The sequence below is a fragment of the Delphinus delphis genome, chromosome X, assembly GCF_949987515.2.
Source record: "Delphinus delphis chromosome X, mDelDel1.2, whole genome shotgun sequence".
Lineage (NCBI taxonomy): Eukaryota > Metazoa > Chordata > Mammalia > Artiodactyla > Delphinidae > Delphinus > Delphinus delphis.
Window position 1 is genome coordinate 55,390,349 of NC_082704.1, and position 18,213 is coordinate 55,408,561.

The window sequence follows — 18,213 nt, forward strand, 5'->3', positions numbered from 1 at the left end:
CTATATACTAATGATGAAAAATCTGAAAGTGAAATCAAGAAAACACTCCCATTTACCATTGCAACAAAAAGAATAAAATATCGAGGAATAAACCTACCTAAGGAGACAAAAGACCTGTCTGCAGAAAATTATAAGACACTGATGAAAGAAATTAAAGATGATATAAATAGATGGAGAGATATACCATGTTCTTGGAGTGGAAGAATCAACATTGTGAAAATGACTCTACTACCCAAAGCAATCTATAGATTCAATGCAATCCCTATCAAACTACCACTGGCATTTTTCACAGAACTAGAACAAAAAATTTCACAATTTGTATGGAAACAAAAAAGACCCCAAATAGCCAAAGCAATCTTGAGAACAAAAAAAAAAGAGCTGGAGGAATCAGGCTCCCTGACTTCAGACTATACTACAAAGCTACAGTCATCAAGACAGTGTGGTAGTGGCACAAAAACAGAAAGATAGATCAATGGAACAGGATAGAAAGCCCAGAGATAAACCCATGCACATATGGACACCTTATCTTTGATAAAGGTGGCAGTAATGTACAATGGAGAAAGGACAGCCTCTTCAATAAGTGGTGCTGGGAAAACTGGACAGGTACATGTAAAAGTATGAGATTAGATCACCCCCTAACACCATACACAAAAATAAGCTCAAAATGGATTAAAGACCTAAATGTAAGGCCAGAAACTATCAAACTCTTAGAGGAAAACATAGGCAGAACACTCTATGACATAAATCAAAGCAAGATCCTTTCTGACCCACCTCCTAGAGGAATGGAAATAAAAACAAAAATAAACAAATGGGACCTAATGAAACTTCAAAGCTTTTGCACAGCAAAGGAAACCATAAACAAGACCAAAAGACAACCCTCAGAATGGGAGAAAATATTTGCAAATGAAGCAACCGACAAAGGATTAATCTCCAAAATTTACAAGCAGCTCATGCAGCTCAATAACAAGAAAACAAACAACCCAATCCAAAAATGGGCAGAAGACCTAAATAGACATTTCTCCAAAGAAGATATACAGACTGCCAACAAACACATGAAAGAATGCTCAACATCATTAATCATTAGAGAAATGCAAATCAAAACTACAATGAGATATCATCTCACACTGGTCAGAATGGCCATCATCAAAAAATCTAGAAACAATAAATGCTGGAGAGGGTGTGGAGAAAAGGGAACACTCTTGCACTGCTGGTGGGAATGTGAATTGGTTCAGCCACTATGGAGAACAGTATGGAGGTTCCTTAAAAAACTACAAATAGAACTACCATATGACCCAGCAATCCCACTACTGGGCATATACCCTGAGAAAACCATAATTCAAAAAGAGTCATGTACCAAAATGTTCATTGCAGCTCTATTTACAATAGCCCGGAGATGGAAACAACCTTAGTGCCCATCATCGGATGAATGGATAAAGAAGATGTGGCACATATATACAATGGAATATTACTCAGCCATAAAAAGAAACGAAATTGAGCTATTTGTAATGAGGTGGATAGACCTAGAGTCTGTCATACAGAGTGAAGTAAGTCAGAAAGAAAAAGACAAATACCGTATGCTAACACATATATATGGAATTTAAGAAAAAAAATGTCATGAAGAACCTAGGGGTAAAGCAGGAATAAAGACGCAGACCTCTTAGAGAATGGACTTGAGGTTATGGGGAGGGGGAAGGGTGAGCTGTGACAGGGCGAGAGAGAGTCATGGGCATATACACACTAACAAACGCAGTAAGGTAGATAGCTAGTGGGAAGCAGCCGCATGGCACAGGGGTATTGGCTCGGTGCTTTGTGACAGCCTGGAGGGGTGGGATGGGGAGGGTGGGAGGGAGGGAGACGCAAGAGGAAAGACATATGGGAACATATGTTTATGTATGACTGATTCACTTTGTTATAAAGCAGAAACTAACACACCATTGTAAAGCAATTATACCCCAATAAAGATGTTAAAAAAAAAAAAGAATTCCACCCCTCATTTCACCTTTTATGATGAGGTGAAATGGGATTGTCCCTGATATGGTTCTGTAGTCTGTGAAGAAAATGAGCGATTTGAGGGTAGAAGTTTGATCCTTGTGTCCTTCACAGTCAATTACAGAGCAAGGAGTAGGACAGAGATCTCTTAGTATAATAAAGTCAAAATTAATAGTTCACATAAAATATGTTTACAATATTTAAATTTGTCATATAATGCATATGTGGATTGGAGGAAGAAGATTCATTTTAATGTGTCAGATATGATCTACATTAAATATATTAGGAGAGAACATACTTATAGTTTTAATCCTACCTATATCCACAGAAGATATCCAGAGATGAATCCTGAGGGACAGAAAGGAGTGATCCAAATCTATCATACGGACTATAACATTATATCCTATAAGCTACATTGCATCATAGTAAGTTATCCTTATGCTAATTCCACACCCCACCACCCTACACTAGAATATGCACTGCTTGAGTTCCAAGACTGTGTCATAATCACTGTTGTGGAATTAAATTCTTTCACTCCTGTGCGTGTTTTCATGAGAACCTAATTTCTAAGTAATTCTTAAAGTTTATATTTTATATAATGTATAAACTGATGAAAGTTTTCTGTTTGGAAGATTGACTACTATTATGTCTTCTGTATCAGTAGCAATGTCTACAATCATCTAATGAAACAATTAAATAAAGGGCCAAGTTTCCTTTAAAGTTTAGTTCCTACTTCAGTTTCTACTTGGTAGTGCTACCCTCATATATCCTCACACATTAATACCTGGAACTTTCTTCCTCTAAGTTTAAATCCTGGTTCTACTACTTATTAATGGTGTGCCTTCTGACAAATTACATGAGATCTCCAAGTCTCATTTCCTTATCAATAAAAGAGGGATCATAATTCTTATCTCAAAAGATTTTTATAAAAATGAATAAAATAATGTATGTATATCAAGGTGAAAAAAATATTTAAACCCCACCCTAAATATAGTTTCTCTTGCCTCCTAAAGTGTGCGTGGTTGGGGAGTGGAGTTGGTGGTGGCATAAATTTCCATCAATAAGAAAATTGGGCTTTATTCTCTTCCCATCTGTATTAGTTTCCTGTGACTGCTGTAACAAATGACCACAAACTTGATGGCTTAAAACAATATACATTTATTCTCTCACAGCTCTAGAGATCAGAAGTACAAAATCAGTATCAGTGGGCTAAAATCAAGGTGTCAGCAGGGCCTCACACCTTCTGTAAGCCCTAGAGTAGAATCAATTTCTTGACTCAGTTTTTGATAATTGTTGGTTTTCTTTGGCTTGTGGCCATATCACTTCAATCTTCAAATCTCTCTCTGCTCCATCTTCATATCACCTTTTCCTCTATGTGTGTCAAATCTCATTCTGCCTTCTTCTTATGTAGATACATATAATTACATTTAGGACCCACCTCGATAATCCAGGATAATTTCCCCATATCAAAATCATAAAGTTAACCACATCTGCAAAGTATATTTTTCTAAGTAAGGTAACATTCACAAGTTCCTGGGATTAGAACCTGGTATTTAGGGGTGCCCATTATTTAGTCTACTACATCATCCATTGCTAGGCTGGAGAGAGAGAGGGAGAGAGAGAGAAAGAGAGATTGAAGATGGAGAAGGAGAAGAGGAGAGGAAGGGGAAGAGGAAGAGGAAGAAGAAGAAGAAGAATAAGGAAGAGGAGGGAGAGAGGGGGGAGGAGGAGAAGGAGGAGAGGAGAGGTGAATGGAGAGAATGAAATCTCAAAGCATCATCTACTAATCTGTAGGTTCTTCTGAAAAGTGAGCCCCCAGCATGTGCGGACTTATGTTTTTCATATTATGTTAATTTGTCTTTGGATAAAAAATGATAGGTCTTAAGATGAGTGTTATGGACTGAATTGTGTCCCACAAAATTCATGTTGAAGCTCTAACTTCCAATGAGACTGTATTAGGGGACAGGGCATTTAAGCAGACAATTAAGGGAAATGAGGTCATAAGGGTGGGCCTTAATACAACAGGTCTAGTGTCCTTATAAGAAGAAGAAGAGATACCAGGAGAATGTGATCACAGAGAAAAGACCATGTAAAGACACAAAGAAAAGGTGACATCTGCAAGCCAAGGAGGGAGACCAACCTTGTTGGCACCTTGATCTTGGACTTCCGCATCCAGAACTGTGAGAAAATAAGCTTCTCTTGTCTAAGCCATCCAAGCTGTGGTATTTTGTTATGGCAGCAGTAGCATACTAATACAATGAGTAAATAGACAGAGAACCATTGTTTTATGTAACAAAATAAGAGAATTAAGTTCAGGGAGAGTGGCTCTGGAGGAGCATGGCAAACAGAGTAGCAGGGAGATATAAGGGGAGCCTTGAGGGAGAGAGGGCTGAGCAATATGGAAGCATGCTGGAACCTGTGGAATATGATGACTGGTGAGAAATTCCTCATAGCAGTATGGCCAAAAGACTTGCAAAAAGAGGCATTCCTAAAATAAAGTTCCAAGTTGCTCATTTTGCATCAGTGGAAAATCTCTCTTTGATTCCAAGTTGCAAGTCAAGTGTGCTCTTTGCTACACAATGCTTCTACAAGCAATTTGGGAGGAAATCAAGGGATAGGAACAGAGTTCCATAACTGGCTGGATGTTAGAAAAACTATGCAATAGATTAGTGGAAGCAGGAACTCAAAAACAGATGTGATTATGATACCATAATTCCCTGAGGATTCACAGAAATTACAGGGAGAGCAGTAGACCTCACAATGTATATTAGAGGACTTGTGCCAAAATTATGGAAATTTCAAAGCACAGGATAATATCAGCTGACATCTGGATAGCATATGCAAATTTTCCAGTACAGTGTCTGATGTTTAATAACCACCCAGAAAATGATGGTTTATTTTTCCACTTCCTTTTCTTACTACTGATGAGGAAAGGTGGGTGTGTCTAAGAGTTGAAATAAGAGAAATTTTTCAATAAGTTATAGATGACCTAATATTCAGCTTAATCCTTTGTGTAGTCTCTAACACTCTGGTGTTTATAAAGAAAAAGGGACACTATATGTAAAAATAGTGAGGTACAGGGACCTCAAAAGAGCAGTGTGAACATTTTGTAGATTTTAGGGAAACAGAAGAAAAAGAATACTTTTCTTTTTGGCATGGAAATTAGGAACCTCAAATTTTAAAATCACCCATAAATCATAAAATGAAGGCCTGCCACTGGAGAGTTCTTCAGGCTTTCTCTGTTTTCAATAGCACAAAACCATACCACAGGGAAGAAGTAGGGACTTTTTTTCTGATTTGGCAGAACATGAAGCATCTTCAAAAACGATATGAAGCAATCATACATAGTTAGACTCTTTGAAGTTTAACAGCCATGAAAGCTCCACAAACTTAAGATTGTGGACATTAAAAACAGATTCCAGAAGCCTCAGGTCTTCTCTAGAATTCTTTTGAATGGGAAGACATATGCAGTATCTCATATGAAGACTGACAGTCCAGGATTTGGGGAATGTTTCTCTAGCAAAGCCTTGGGCCCAGCAGGCCCAGAATCCCAAGAAATGTCAGTATAGGTAGTTAGTAAGTTCTCCATAAGAGCCTATGTCCTCTTTGGCAGTTACATGGGTGTCACTCAGTAGTTCTATCATTTCAAAGGTTCTGCCTTCTCCCCATCCCCATTCCCACGGAAGTGGAAATCCTTCCAGCTATTTCTAAGTGAAGTTTTATTACAGAACAGAAAATTATTATGAGCACCTCCAACATAACTACTGCTGAGAGAGATGTTTCTTAACTGAGTCATTACCCCCTGAAGGGATGAAGCAAATTCTATTTTTTTATGCTTACTTTTGAAAAATATTTCAGGACTGCTGAGGGCAGCAGAAAGAAGACCACTTACCCTTGGGAAGCTGATACCTCCTCAATACTTAGATTTCTTATTTGACCAAAATCAGTTCTGTAGAGTCCCCCTAGTTAAGTAGCAAAATTGGCTGATTGCAGATATTGCAGCTGACACAAAAATGAAGTTTCCAGCAGGCATTATTAAAGGATTCCTCCAGCCTGAAACATTGCATGAAAAAAGTAACTTTATAAAAATAAGCTTTTAAGATGCTTAGAACTTTTATCATGGACAGATAGTCAAGATAGATATAAGTGAAAAACCACAAAGAACAATGAATAATATCCCATTTTTGTTAAAATTTTTATTTATTCATTTATTTAGCATATACACACGTGCACACACACACATGCACACCTGAGAACATCTGGAAATCCATATACCAAATTTTTGAGAAGGGTAATCTCTTATTTAAATAATCATTGAGGATTTTTTCCTGCTTATGTGTGTTTTCTATATTTTCAATAATGAGCATGGATTATACATATAATAGTGTAATTGCAATAATATTTTTAAATAAATGAATTAACTGCTCAAATCCACTACCCATTTCAGGCTCCAGGTTTTACTAAGAAATTGATTAATGTTTTTCTATAGGATTTGCATATCTTTTCCACAAAGGACCACATTTGTCAAACCCTTGGCTCCGTTCCCCATTTTAAAAAAATATATTTGGGGGCTTCCCTGGTGGCGCAGTGGTTGAGAGTCCGCCTGCCGATGCAGGGGACAGGGGTTCATGCCCCGGTCCAGGAAGATCCCACATGCCGCGGAGCGGCTAGGCCCGTGAGCCATGGCCGCTGAACTTGCGCGTCCAGAGCCTGTGCTCCACAATGCGAGAGGCCACAACAGTGAGAGGCCCGTGTACCGCAAAAAAAAAAATATATATATATATATATATATATATATATATATATATATATATATATATATATTTGGTTGGTCAGTTGAAAAATATTCACTGAAGACCTCTACCATCTTGGTCCAAGAAATGGACAAATTCTCTCTACTCTCATTTCCTTACACATGGAATTTTTTAAAAATGGACACTTCCTTTGCTCAGTAGGATAGGTCGGTGTACCAATTGCTTTGAGAACTATTCTCATTGTCTCTAGACGAAAGGTTTTGACTAGAGTTTTGAAGCAAAGGAGAGGCATTGATCTCAGGAAGAAGAAAGGGCTTTTCAGCATGGAGAGGTGTCTTTGAATAATGGTAACTAACATTGATTAAGCATGTATCAAGCACTTTACAAGCTTTATTTCATACAATCCTCAAAATAATGCTTTTGAGGTACGTGCAATTGTTCTTATTTTCTGGATTAGGCATTGAGCCCTTACTCTATTCCTTTCTTACCATGCTGAGGGAGCACCAGAGGGGGAGCAAGAAGCATTGGACTTCATTTCTAACAACTGTAGGGATAAATTTGAGGTGCCTATCTCACTGTGCCCTGTGAGGCAATCTAAATCATTCTCATTTTCCAGCTGAAGAAACATATACAGAGGATATTGCTGTACAGTTAGAGAAGCAAAGAATTGATTCAAATATATTTGAAGAATTGCCTAACAGGGACAAACAACAGTTTGCAAATTGTATAGTCAGGTCTCTAAATATATCCAAATATAAATAAGAAAAAAAATTTAATTCCATGATATAGTATTAATTTACATGATTTATCTTTAAAGTAATGCTTTTGGGGTAAGTACAATTGTTCTTATTTTCCAGGTTAGGAATTGTGCCTTAGAGAGGTTAAGTGACTTGATAAATAAAATAAAATAAGAAAGAATAAAATAAGGTAAAAAATTAAAATATAACAAAATTTTAAAAATAGGGAGATGACATCTGCAAGATGGAGGGCTAGGAAGTCACAACACTTGTCTCTCACACAAAAAAACTACATGAACAATAAATAAAATTAAAACTGACAAAAATAGCCCTAGAAACTCTGGACTACGATGAAGAATCAGGAGAAACTCTGAGGAGCTAAAAAACTGAAGGTGGGGCTTCCCTGGTGGCGCAGTGTTTGAGAGTCTGCCTGCCGATGCAGGGGACACAGGTTCGTGCCCCAGTCCGGGAAGATCCCACGTGCCACAGAGCGGCTGGGCCCGTGAGCCATGGCCACTGGGCCTGCGTGTCCGGAGCCTGTGCTCTGCAACGGGAGAGGCCGCAGCAGTGACAGGCCCACATACCACAAAAAAAAAAAAAAAAAAAAAAAAACCCTGAAGGTGGCTACATAGAAAAGCATAGGAAGCATTTTACCTGTGTCACCACTGCCAGCAGTCCAGAGAAGTTTGGCGCCAGGAGGGCCCCACCTTGGAAGGATTTCAACCCATTGGTAAAAAAGAGCAGGAGAACCCCAACAAGCCTCACACCATGGATGTTTGAAGCAAATGCTACTAAGGACTCCAAACATCTTCACCAATACTAAACCGAGTTGATGGAGCTGCCTAGAGTCCCCACTGTTGTGTCTCCTCCTTGGGGCTGGAGCTGTTGTTGCAGTGAGACCTGCTCCCAAGTGTTCCAGTCACTGCTGTGCCCAGCCTTCCAGGATCAGGGCACTGTAGTGCCTTGAATCTATAGGACAAGAGCTGCTGCTGCTCTGTACTCTGCCTCCAGGTCCTAAGTTGTGGCTTTGACCCACCATAATCAGAGTTGCACTGCTGCTGCTCTGCACCCTGACTTCAGGTAGTAAGTCAGGGCTGTGGCCCCATCCACACTGCTGCCACTTTGCATGCCATCCTCTGGGTGTTCCCAACATGTGGCTTTAATGGACCAGCATCAGGCGCAGCTGCTGCTGTTCTGCAACTTACCCATGTATTCTAAACCATGGCTTTGACCTACCATCACTGGGATGCACTATAGCAGCTCTGGGCCTTGCTCCTGGGATTCTAAGTCACAGCTTTGATCTGCCACCACCATAACCAAGCTGCTGCTATTCTACGACTATCACCCTGGGGCCAGAGTCTGACTTTGACCCACCTTCCCCAGGGTGTGATGCTACTACACCTTGTCCCCTGGACCCAAGCCACTGCTGCACCCTGTCATCCTAGAGTCTCTGCCACTGCTGCATCCCCATCCCCCAGGACCAAGTCACAGTTTCAAGACCCAGAGAGCTGAGATCCAGTTCTATGGGACATCTCTACATGCCTGCACCTCAGAAAACTAGTACCATTGCCATAGAAAGTACACCTGTGCCCCAGGACACAGGGGCTATGGTACTTCTATGTGTGCCTAATTCCAGGATCCCAGTTCTGATGCCACTCAGAGTGCAAGCACACAAAATCTGGTGCCAAGAGAGAACTCCTCAACTAGAACTTCCTCCCATAAGCCAAAAAAAGAACAAGAGAACCCCAGCAGTCTTTGCCTCTGAGGACCCCAATAGCCTTAGCCACCACTGCCACCTTCAGGATCTCTGCAGTCTTTGCCAACATTGACCTCAGGTGATGGAGATGCACAGAGACCAGCCACTGTGCTCCCCCAGGAACTAGAGACTGTGCATAACCCAGTCAGTGCCCTTCAGCCACCTTCAGGTGAAAATCTTTGCCCACTGAAGCTAGTTTGAAAAGGCTGGAAGAGGTGACTGCTCCCTCAAATGTACAGACGTCAATGTAAAGCCATTAGAAACATGAAAAAGCAAGAAAACATTAACACCACTAGAGACATAATAATTTCCCAAACTGACCCCAAAGAAATGGAAATGTGATAGTTAACTGAAAAATAATCCAAAATAATTATTTTAAAGAAGCTCAGCAAGAGTCAAGAGAATATAGACAATTCAATTAACTCAGGAAAGCAATGCATAAATAAAATGAGAAGTTCAATGAAGTGATAGGAATCATAAAAATGAACCAAACAGACATTCTGGGGCTGAAGAATAAAATGAACGAAATGAAAATGAAATAGAGAGCTTCAATAGTAGGGTCAACCAAGCAGAAGAAAGAATATGCAAACTTGAAGACAGATCTCTTGATATTATCCAATAAGAGGAGAAAATAAATTAAACTATAAGAGTGAAGCAAGTCTGCACGAATTATGGGACACTATCAACTGAAAGGAAACTCACATTATGGGAGTATCAGAAGGAGAAGAGTGAGAAGAGAAAAGGACAGAAAACCTATTTAAGGAAATAATGTCTGAAAAGCTCTCAAATCTGGAGAAATCTTATACCATCCAGGTACAAGAAGCTCAAAGATCTCCAAACAGATTCAACTCAAAAAGATCTTTAACAAGATACAGTATAATCAAACTCAAAAACCAAAGGCAGAATTCTGAAAGCAGCAAGAGAAAAAAGACTTATCACATACAAGGCAGTCCTAATAAGATTATAGGCAGATTTCTCAGCAGAAACCTTGCAGAGCAGGAGAGAATGGAATGATATATTCAAAATGCTCAAAGGAAAAAAAAAAAAAAAAAAAAAAAACTACCAACCAAGAATACTTTATGAAGCAAAGTTGTCCCTCAGAAATGAAGTAAGGGAAAAGACTTCCCCAGACAAACAAAAGCTTAGGAAAATTATCATCCTTAGATCTGTCTTACAAGAAATGTAAAAGTGAGTTATTTAAGTTGAAAAAAACAAGGATGCTTATTAATAACATGGAAACATATGAAAGTGTAAAATTCACTGGTAAAGGTAAGCATATAGTCAAATTCAAAATAATCCAATACTGCAATGGTGGTGTGTAAATCACTTGGAACTCTATGATATAGATTTAAGGACGAAAGTATTAAAAATAACTATAGCTCCAATATTTTGTTATTGGTTACACAACATAAAAAGATGTAAATTGTGGCATCAATAACATAAAACATCAGGGAAAACAAGTAGAAGTGTAGAGCTTTTGTATGCAATTTAAGTTAAATGGTTGTTTTACAAGGATTGTTAAAATTATAAGATGTATTATGAAAGCCTTAAGGTAATCACAAAGCAAAAACATAATATATACCTAAATGATAATGAGAAAATAATCAAAGAATACCACTACCATACCAAAAAACAAACAAAAAACAAACCCACATCAATTCAAAAAGAAAGATAACAAGAGAGGAAGAAAGGAAGAAAGGAACTACAAAACAATAAGAGAGAAATTAACAAAATGTCAATAATTACCCTAAATGTAAGTGGTTTAAATTCTCCAGTTAAATGATGTAGAGTGGCTGAAAAATAAGACCCAAGTATATGCTGCCTAGGAGAGACTCACACAAGCTTTAAGGACACACACATACTCAAAGTAAAGGGTTGGAAAAAGATATTCTATGAAAATGGAAACCAAAGAAGAGCAGAGGTGGCTATACTTATATCAGACAAAATAGACTTTACCTCCAAAGCTGTAACATGAGACAAAGAGATCATCATATAATGATAAATGGGTCAATTCATCAAGAGGATATACCAATGTAAAATTTTACACATCCAATATAGAAGAACTCAAATATATCAACCAATTATTAACAGATCCACAGGTAGACACAGACAACAATTCCATAATAGTAATAAATGTGTGCAGATGACATGATCTTATGTATAGAAAATTGTGAGACTCTACCAAAATAATGAATGAATCAGAAAAGTTGCTGGATACAAATTCAACATACAAAAACCAGTGTGCTTACAGTATTTGTTTTTCTCTTTCTGACTTACTTCACTCTGAATGATAGACTCTAAGTCCATCCACCTCACTACAAATAACTCATTTTCATTTCTTTTTATGGCTGAGTAATATTCCATTGTTTATATGTGCCACATCTTCTTTATCCATTCATCTGTTGATGGGCACTTAGGTTGCTTCCATGTCCTCGCTATTGTAAATAGAGCTGCAATGAACATTTTGGTACATGACTCTTTTTGAATTATGGTTTTCTCAGGGTATATGCCCAATAGTGGGATTGCTGGGTCATATGGTAGTTCTATTTGTAGTTTTTTAAGGAACCTCCATACTGTTCTCCATAGTGGCTCTATCAATTTACATTCCCACCAACAGTGCAAGAGTGTTCCTTTTCTCCACACTCTCTCCAGGATTTATTGTTTCTAGATTTTTTGATGATGGCCATTCTGACTGGTGTGAGATGATATCTCATTGTAGTTTTGATTTGTATTTCTCTAATGATTAATGGTGTTGAGCATTCTTTCACGTGTTTGTTGGCAAACTGATTTACTTTGTTATAAAGCAGAAACTAACACACCATGGTAAAGCAATTATACTCCAATAAAGATGTTAAAAAAAAGTGTACTTCTATACACTAATAATGGACTATCTCAAATAGAATTAAGAAAGCAATCCCATTTGCAATAACATCAAAAACAATAAAATAATTAGAAATAAATTTAGACAAGAAGGTGAAAGACCTGCACACTAAAATTGTTAACAGATTGGTGAAAGAAATTGACAAAGACACAAATAAATGGAAAGATAGTCTATGTTTTTGATAGAACAAACTAATTTTTTAAGTCCATACTGTCCAAAGCAATCTACAAATTCAAAGCAATTCCTATCAAAACTCCAGTGGCATTTTCGCAGAAATAAAAAAAAACTATCCTAAAATTTGTATAGAACCACAAAAGATCTCAAACAACAAAAGCAATCTTGAGAAAGATGAACAGAGCTGGAGGTATCACACTTCCTGATTGCAAACTATATTACAAAGCTATAGTAATCAAAACAGAATGGTATAGGCTAAAAGACAAGCACACAGACCAGTGGAAAAGAATAGAGCCCAGAAACAAACCAATGCATATATGGTCAGTTAATTTTTGACAAAGGCACCAAGAACATGCAATGGGGAAAGGATAATCTCTTCAATAAATGTTGTTGGGAAAATTGGATATTCACATACAAAAGAATGCAACTGGACTCCTATCTTACACCACTCACAAAAATCAACTCAAAATGCATTAAAGAATTAACTGTAAGACCTGAAACCATAAAACTCATAGAAGAAAACATAGAGAAGAAGCTCTTTCATATTGGTCTTGGCAAGGATTTCTTGAATAAAACTCCAAAAACATGGGCAACAAAAACTAAAATAAACAAGTGGGACTAAATCAAACTAAAGAGCTTCTGCACAGCAAAGGAAACAATCAATAAATAGAAAATATAACCTACAAAATGAGAGAAAATATTTGCAAACTCTGTGTCTAATAAGTGGTTAATATCAGAAATATATAAAGAAATCATACAACTCAATAGCAAAAAAAAAGCAAATAATCTAATTAAAAATGGGCAAGGACCTGAATAGATATTTTTCTGAAGACACACTAGTGGTCAATAGGTACATAAGAAGGTACTCAACATCACTAATCATTAGAAACTCTAAACCAAAACCATACTGAGATATCATTGCATACCTTTTCAAATAGTTATTATCAAAAGACAAGAGAGGGAGTTCCCTGGTGGTCTAGTGGTTACAATTCGGCACTTTCACTGCGGAGGGCCCAGGTTCAATCTGGTCAGGGAACTGAGATCCTGCAAGCCACATGGCATGGCCAAAACAAAAACAAAAGACAAGAGAGATAAAAAATGTTAGTGACAATGTGGAGAAAAGAGAACCCTTATATACTGTTGGTGAGAACGTAAATTGGTATAGCCATTATGGAAAATAATATGAATGTCCCTAAAAAATTAAAAATAGAATGACCATATGATCCAGCAATCCCACTTCTGGATATATATCCAAAGGAAATGAAATCAGTATCTCAAAGAGATATCTGTATTCCAATGTTCATTGCAGCAATATTCACAGTAGCCAAGATACAGAAACATCTAAATGGCCATCAACTGTTGAATGGCGAAAGAAAGTGTGATGTGTATATATATATATATATATATATATATATATGTATATATATATATATATATGTATATATATATGTATATATATATATATACATATATATATATATATATATATACAACTATAATGAAATACTGTGTAGCCATAAAAAGACGGAAATCCTGCCATATGCAGCAACATGGATGAACCTGGAGGACATTATGCTAAGTGAAATAAGCAGACACAGAAAGACAAACACAGTGTGCTGTCACCTATATGTGGAATCTGGGCACAAAGTTGATTTCATAGAACCAGAGAATAGGGACTTCCCTGGTGGTGCAGTCGTTAAGAATCTGTCTGCCAATGCAGGGGACACGCGTTTGACCCCTGGTCTGGGAAGATCCCACATGCCACGGAGCAACTAAGCCCATGTGCCACAACTACTGAAGCCTGCACACCTAGAGCCCATGCTCCCCAACAAGAGAAGCCACCACAATGAGAAGCCTACACACCACAACGAAGAGTAGCCTCCACTCGCCACAACTAGAGAAAGCCCGCGTGCTGCAACGAAGACCTAATGCAGCCAAAAATAAATAAATTAATTAATTTTCAAAAAAGAAAGAAACTGAGAATGTAATAGTGGTTGCTGAGACTGCGGAGGGGGGAACATGGAGACATGTAAGTTAAAGGGTAAAAACTTTCAGTTATAGGAAGAATAAGTTCTGAGGAGGTAACGTACAGCATGATGTCTATAGATAATAGTACAGTATCATATACTTGAAAGTTGCTGAAAGTAGATCTTAAGTGTACTCACCAAAAAAAGGAAAAAGTTAACTATGTGAGGTGATGAATGTGTTAATAATCTTGATCTTGGTAATCATTCTGCAATATATATGTATATCAAAACATCTTGCACATTTTAAACATGTAAAATTATATTTGTCAATTATTCCTCAATGAAGTTGGGGAAAAATCCCAAAATAAAAATAAAATAAATTCTGATAACATCAAAAATATGAAGGAGATCTATACTTAAATGATAACTGTCTTCCTCCACGGCTTATTCAATTCACAAGCAAAATGCTCTAACATATAAAAATAAGGTAATGAAAAATACAATAATGCTTCATTCTTATTAAGCACATTTCCTGAGAGCTCAAAGTGCTTCCAAATCCATTCTCTTCTTCCCCCCACTAAAGTGAATGCAACAGCATATCTTCAAGAAATTGTAAAGAAGAAGAAGATAGCTAAAAATATATAAAGTGAATAAGGACAATAGTTAAATTCCAACACTAGGTGTTGCTCCTCTACAGGGTGGGATCCCCAATAGAAATTAAGTAGCACTGTGACTTCATTTCAAACTTTAGAAAACTATTTTGAATTTTGCCATCAACTTTGCCAAAGAAAAATGATTAGTTCAGAATAATCCCCCTCAATTATACCAACAATTACATCTCGTCATCTGAGAGATTTGTAAGGCAAGAGCTCTTGTCTGCTCCTGTTGTTTTGTGTAAGGCAAACGAGTGAAGCAAGGAGCTACTGTATTCAGTAGTGTTGTATATTGATGAAAAAGCATTATCATAAGTGTCAAGAACCTTTTGAAACTTCTTATTCATTCATTCATTTATTTGCTCATTTATCTGATTGTAGAAAGCCATACCTACCCCGCACTACATATATAGGGATACTCTAATTCCATGCTCTCCCCCAATCCCATTCCTCCTTGGGCTCCTTAGTTGTTCTACAGTGGCTTAAGGTGGGTTTAACTTACCACAGCTTTTGCTCTACTAAAGTACTGTTTGTTCAAAGCCTGTTTCCTCCTCTGTTCAGCCCAGGCTTTGTTTGTAACCATTGGCTAAACCAACACAAACACCTAACAATCAAAGATACACTGGTTTAGGTGTGGGAAGAGGTGGAGGTGGGTGATGGTGTTGAAAAGGTTTCAGTTCTTATAGTTTAAAAAGTGACTTTTGGATTCGGAAATCAAGATGATGGAGTAAGAGGATGTGGAGTTCACCTCCCTCCAAAAGACACACCAAAAATACAGCTACATGTGGAAAAACTTTTATGGAAAACTAACTGGAAACTATCAGAAGGACTCCTATAAAACCGAGGCTGTAAGAAAACTACGCACGTAATTGGGTAGGATGGGAAGAAACAATCGGGTCAGGGTCTCTGCTGCTGGGAGGGGACTAAGAGGAAAAGGGAGATCACATGGGTAGACTCTTGCCCTGGGAAGTGAGCAGGTCAAGCCACAGACTGGCTCTTCCACTTCTGAGATCCTACATGGAGGACACAAACCCCCTTATTGGCTTGAAAAACTGCTAGGAAAAATAAAAAGGCTAAAGAAGCCTGGACTTCACGTGCGAGGAGTGCACGGGTGCTGGCTTGCTCCCAGGCAGGGCGGAGAGGTCTGCCCTAGCTGCTGCCAAGTTTCCCATGACTGCTTCACTGCACTCCTTAGCCCGAGCCCAGCAAATACCCCAGCCCTGCAAATTCCACATCACAGTGTGGCACTAGATCTGGGGCAGCCATGACTGGGAAGATATGCAATTGTGGGCTGTCTAAGTGGAGCCGTAGATGCAAACACAGGCAGAGCATCTGACCTCTGTAGGCACACAAGCCCCGCTTGCTTCAGCAGTCTACTTTTTGGGGCAAAGGTCCAGTGCATGGTGGGGGAAAGGAAAAACACACACTTAAAGGGAACAGAGCCAGTTCAAGCCTCACCCGCAGGGCTTCCACTCCAGCAACTTGGGATGAGAACCTGTCCCTGACAGGGCTGTGACAGTGACTGAGCAGAGAGGAAGTCTCACTTCACACCCTGCACAGGCTCTAGCTATTCTATCTCCAGATTTCTATCTCTACAACTTCATAAAACTAGAAATCAACTACAGAAAGAAAACTGGGAAATGAACAAACATGTGGAAATGAAACAACATGCCACTAAAAAGCCAATGGATCAATGATGAGATCAAAGAGGAACCTAGAAAATACCTCAAAACAAATAAAAATGGAAACGCAATTTCCCAAAATCTATGGGATGAAGAAAAACAGTTCTAAGAGGGAAGTTTATAGTGATACAGACCTTCCTCAAGAAACCAGAAAAATCTCAAATGAACAACCTACCCTAACAATTAAAATAATTAGAAAAACAAACAAAACCTGAAATCAACAGAAAGAAGGAAATAATAAAGATCAGAGAGTAAATAAATAAAATAGTAATAATAAACAATAGAAATGATCAATGAAGATAAGGGCTGGTTTTTTGAAAAGATAAACAAAATTAATAAAATTTAGCTGGGCTCACCAAAAGGAAGAGAGGACCCAAATAAACAAAATAAGAGATGAAAGAAGAGAAATAACAATTCCACAGAGACACAAAAAATCAAAAGAGAATAGTATGAACAGTTAAATACATTTGCACAGCAAAGGAAACCATCAACAAAGCGAAAAGACAACCTACTGAATGGGAGAAAATATTTGCAAAAGATGTGACCAATAAGGGGTTAATATCCAAAATATACAAAGAGCTCATACAACTGAATATCATAAAAAACAACAACCCAATCAAAAAAATGGCAGAAGACCTGAATAGACTTTTTTTCCAAAGAAGACATGCAGATGGCTAACAGGCACACAAAAAGGCACTCAACATCTCTAATGATTAGAGAAATGCAAATCAAAACCACAATGAGATATCACCTTACACCTCTCAGAGTGCCTATCATCAAAAGTCTACATATAACAAATATGAAGAAGATGTGGAGAAAAGAGAACCCTTGTACACTGTTGGTAGAAATGTAAATTTCCAGCCACTATGGAGAACAGTATGGAGATTCCTCAAAAAAATATAAAAATTGAATTACCATATGATCCAGCAAGTCCACTCCTGGGTATATATCTGGAAAAAAATTAAAACACTAATTCAAAAAGATACATGCACCCCAATGTTCATGTATTATGAACATAGCAATGTTCATAGTATAATGTTCACTATATCCAATAGCCAAGACATGAAAGCAACCCAAGTGCCCATCAGTGGATGACTGTATTAAGAAATGTGGGGGCTCCCCTGGTGGCGCAGTGGTTAAGAGTCCGCCTGCTGATGCAGGGGACACGGGTTCATGCCCCAGTCTGGGAGGATCCCACATGCCGTGGAGCAACTGGGCCCGTAAGCCATGGCCGCTGAGCCTGCACGTCCGGAGCCTGCACTCCTCAATGGGAGAGGCCACAGTAGTGAGAGGCCTGCATACCGGAAAAAAAAAAAAAAAAAAAAGAAAAAAAAGAAATGTGATATGCAGCTGTTAGTTGGGAAGCAGCTGCATGCCACATCTTCTTAATACAGTCATCCATATAGCTGATTCACTTTGTTATACAGCAGAAACTAACACAACATTGTAAAGCAATTATACTCCAATAAAGATGTTAAATTAAAAGAAAAGATGTGGTATATATATATATATATATATATATATATATGTATATACACAATGGAATATTACTCAGCGATAAATAAGAATGAAATATTGCCATTTGCACAATGTGGATGGACCTGGAGAATATTATGCTTA